Raw genomic sequence first — 4347 nt, 5'->3', positions numbered from 1 at the left:
CGTAGTTTTCTGGGTCTAGCAGGGTATTATCGTCGCTTCATTCTGAACTTCTCTCAGTTAGCTCGACCGTTGACGCAGCTTACCCGCAAGGGTGTGGATTTTGAGTGGTCCTTCGAGTGTGAGGAGAATTTCCGTGAGCTTTGATGGCGGTTGACTTCTGCGCCGGTGTTAGCATTACCGTCAGGATCTGGAGGGTATGTAGTTTACACGGATGCTTCTCTTCAGGGGTTAGGTTGTGTCCTGACTCAGAATGGGCATGTGATCGCATACGCTTCTAGACAGCTGAAGCTTCACGAGGACAACTACCCAGTCCATGATTTGGAATTGGCAGCCATTGTGTTCGCTTTGAAGATCTGGCGTCATTATCTTTATGGCGAGAAATTTGAGATCTTCACCGACCATAAGAGTCTCAAGTATTTGTTCACTCAGGCAGAATTGAACATGAGACAGAGACGTTGGATGGACTTGCTTAAGGACTATGATTGCGAGATTAAGTACCATCCGGGAGCTGCTAATCTCACCGCTGATGCTTTGAGTCGCAAGGTGCGATTATCCGCACTTCAGACTTGTTCGATGTCTAGTGCGATCAGTGACTGTTGTACTTCAGGTTATACCTTCAAGCATAAGAAAGGTATGCAGAGTATCCAGATGTTTGCGATATTATCTGAGCCAGACTTGTATTCGCGGATCCGAGATGCTCAGATGTCTGATTCAAAGACCCAGTGTTTAGCTCGTCTAGCTAACGAGGGTAGCTCGTCTGGATTTCATTATCAGTCAGATGGCTTTCTGTGTTTGTCTGGTAGGCTTGTGATTCCACAGGATGAAGAGTTGCGAGAGGAGATTTTATCTCAGGCACATCGCTCTAAGTTGAGTATTCATCCTGGGAGCAACAAGATGTACAAGGATCTACGTACTCGTTTCTGGTGGAAGGGAATGAAACGCAGTGTTTATCAGTTTGTTTCGAGATGTTTGGTGTGTCAACAGGTAAAGGCAGAGCACCGACGACCTGGAGGATTGCTTCACAGTCTGCCTATTCCTGAATGGAAATGGGAGTTTATCACTATGGATTTTGTGGCCCATTTGCCGGTATCCCCGAGGAACTGTGATGCTATCTGGGTGGTGGTGGACCGACTCACCAAGTCAGCGCATTTCATTGCCTATAGCCGAGAGTACTCTGTGGATCGCATGGCTCGGATGTACATTCAGGAGATCGTCCGACTTCATGGAGTGCCTGTGAGCATTGTCAGCGATCGGGACCCCAGGTTTACTTCTATATTCTGGGGGAGTGTTCAGCGTGCGATGGGTACTACTCTCAGTTTGAGTACAGCCTATCATCCAGAGACTGATGGTCAGTCAGAGCGCACTATCCGTACGTTAGAGGATATGCTAAGAGCGTGCGTCATGGATTTTGGTTCAGCCTGGCAGGATCATTTGCCGTTGATCGAGTTCGCTTACAACAACAGCTATCATACTAGTATTGGGATGGCACCTTTTGAGGCGTTGTATGGGCGACGTTGTCGTACTCCACTCTTCTGGGAAGAAGTGGGGGAGAGACAGGCTGAAGGACCGGAGTTTATCCAGCAGGCGATAGACATTGTTGATCAGATCAAGAAATGGATTAAGACTGCACAGGATCGTCAGGCCAGCTATGCTAATATTAAGCGTAGGCCTTTGCAGTTCGAGGTCGGGGAGAAAGTGTTTCTGAGAGTGTCACCTTTCCGCAAGATTCTCAGATTTGGCCTTAAGGGAAAGTTGTCTCCCAGATTTATCGGTCCGTTTGAGATCTTAGAAAGCATTGGCGATTTGGCTTATCGACTAGCTTTGACACCGCATCTATCCAGCATTCACGACGTGTTCCACGTATCTCTGTTGCGACGGTATGTGGCGGATGAATCTCATATTCTGCAGCGGTCTGAGGTTCAGGTAGACAAGGATTTGACTTATGTTGAGAAACCTCTTCGTATCCTGGATTATAAGGATAAGGTTTTACGGAACAAAGTCATTCCTTTGGTTTTAGTCCAGTGGCAGCGCCGAGGCACTGAGGAAGCCACTTGGGAGCTTGAGGACAGGATGCGTAAAGACCATCCTGAGTTGTTTTGATTTCATTCTTTAAGTTGTATTCAGTTGCAAACTCTGTAAACGTTTGATTTGAATAAAGAATGTTTCTGATTTCTGTATTTGCATTCGGTACTTAAGATCTGATTTCGAGGACGAAATATCTTAAGTGGGGGAGAATGTAGTAGCCCGTGCCCTAATTGAGTAATTAAAGGATTAATGCTAATTAATTGAATTAGGCATCGGACGGATCGGAAGCTCCGAAGGCACGATCGGAAGCTCCGAACAGGATCGGAAGCTCCGATGAACGATCGGAGGCACCGATGTTATTACGTCAGGCATGACGTGTGGTTGGATCGGAAGCTCCGATCAGGACCGGAAGCTCCGATCACCCCTATCCGGAGTCATCAAGTGATATTTTGACACGTGGCAGATCAGGATCTTCGGAAGCTCCAATGACAGGATCGGACGTTCCGATCGAGGTTCGGACGTTCCGATCAAGGATCGGAAGTTCCGATCGTTGTCTATAAATAGAAGGCCGAGACTTCACTTTCATTTGCCAATTCCGAGTTCTCCTTTCCTTTCTAGTCCTTTTGGAGCTGTTCTAGTCTTCTTAGGCTTGGTCCGGAGGTCGGAGAGGCGTTCGGTAGTCGTAGCGGAGTCGTGCCCAAGTTCTGGAGGCATCGACATCAAATGGCTAACGACGGACGAAGGTATAGCTTTTGCTCCCTATAAATATTTAGGCGTATGCAATAGCTTAGTTAAGGCTTTTAGAGCACTTTAATGATAGTAGTATCATTTGGCAGTGTAGAGCAGACTATAGGCGTGGACCTAGAGTTGGTAGAGCTTGCACTGTACTGAGGTACGAAAGTACTGTTCGAGATATCCTGACTGAGTATGCATGTATTATATGACTGCATGATTTATATGCCATGATATTATGCTGCATTCATTTGCATCTTGCTGTATCTCCTTCGAGATGTCTGTTAGTAGGGTTGTACCCTATCCTGTTAGTGGATGGACTTCCATCGATTTGGGTCCGGCGTTTCCACGGTTATCTCGGTATGGGAGCCACCTCCTGAAGCGACGGCACAGCGTGCTACATACCAGGGCCCGGTCTGTCTCTGTTATCTGATCCTTGACCTCGAGTCTATAGGGAGTTCACTTTGCATGCATGTATACTCATACTCTCGCACTGAGCGTTTTATGCTCACGTCTCGTACTCTGTATTTTCTGGACACCCTATTCCATGGGGCAGGTTTGCGATTGGACGAGGAGGGTGGATCCAGGAGGGGCTAGTCAGTGGTTGGCCAGCTGGAGCTTCGTCTAGGTTTTATTACTGTTGTTTGGGTTTATACAGCTATTCGATTTGGTTGTATATTATTGGATAATTACAGATTCCTTTACTTGGGATTGTATAATGTTATTGGATTCCGCAGTTTTATTCTGATATCTGTTTAATTAAGTTAATTGCATGCCTAAGTTCTGTTTAGTAGGTGATTTGGGTAAGGGTCACTACAAATTAGTTGATCTATTTCTTTTCCCGGGATCCCCAAAATTTGAACTTCCAATTCACTAACATTTATTAATCCTTGTAAGTTTCTTTTACCTGTTGTTCTAAATAGTAAATTGAATTACAAGGAAATTGATTCCTGTGACTTGTAATTTCGAATACTATTTTGACTTCTTTCCATCCTTCTGGGAATCTAAGTTTTCTTATTATAGAAAACTCCTTTTTTCGGGTGGAATTTCCTAAATAGGAGATTTATCCCACCTTCGACTTGTCATTGGGTCTCCTTGGAAAGATAACCTTCGGGGTTCTATTTTAAGGTCTCTGTATAGAATCGGCTTATCTTGAATTTGAATGTCTGTTTCCTGAATTAAAGGAAACTCGATTCTTTCCGGGTATATTGCTTGAGCAACTTTCCCGAAGATCTCTGGAATTTCAATAAAATCATTTCTAATAAAGAATTCAGAATGGTGAGTATTAGAAAGAGCATATGAAATTTGGTATGTAATAGAATATGGCCTATTACCTTCCTTCATTAATTTTTTTTCCTTGAAGTTTTGATGCAATGTCAAGGCTCGACTAAAGTCTCTGTCAGCTAAATTGTATGCTATTCTCGAATAAATAACTCTTACAATTTTTCCTGCACAGAGATTTCCTTAGATAGTACCCAGAACAGCATCTTGGATATTCCTCATTCTTTTATCACATACTACGATATCTATGGGTGAATCTATTCCTTCTTTAAAAGTTGCCTTGATCATTATTTGGATTGCTCCAATATG

The sequence above is a fragment of the Henckelia pumila genome, chromosome 1 (assembly GCF_033568475.1).
Source record: "Henckelia pumila isolate YLH828 chromosome 1, ASM3356847v2, whole genome shotgun sequence".
In the NCBI taxonomy this organism is placed as follows: domain Eukaryota; kingdom Viridiplantae; phylum Streptophyta; class Magnoliopsida; order Lamiales; family Gesneriaceae; genus Henckelia; species Henckelia pumila.
Note: the sequence above shows the minus strand (reverse complement) of the source record.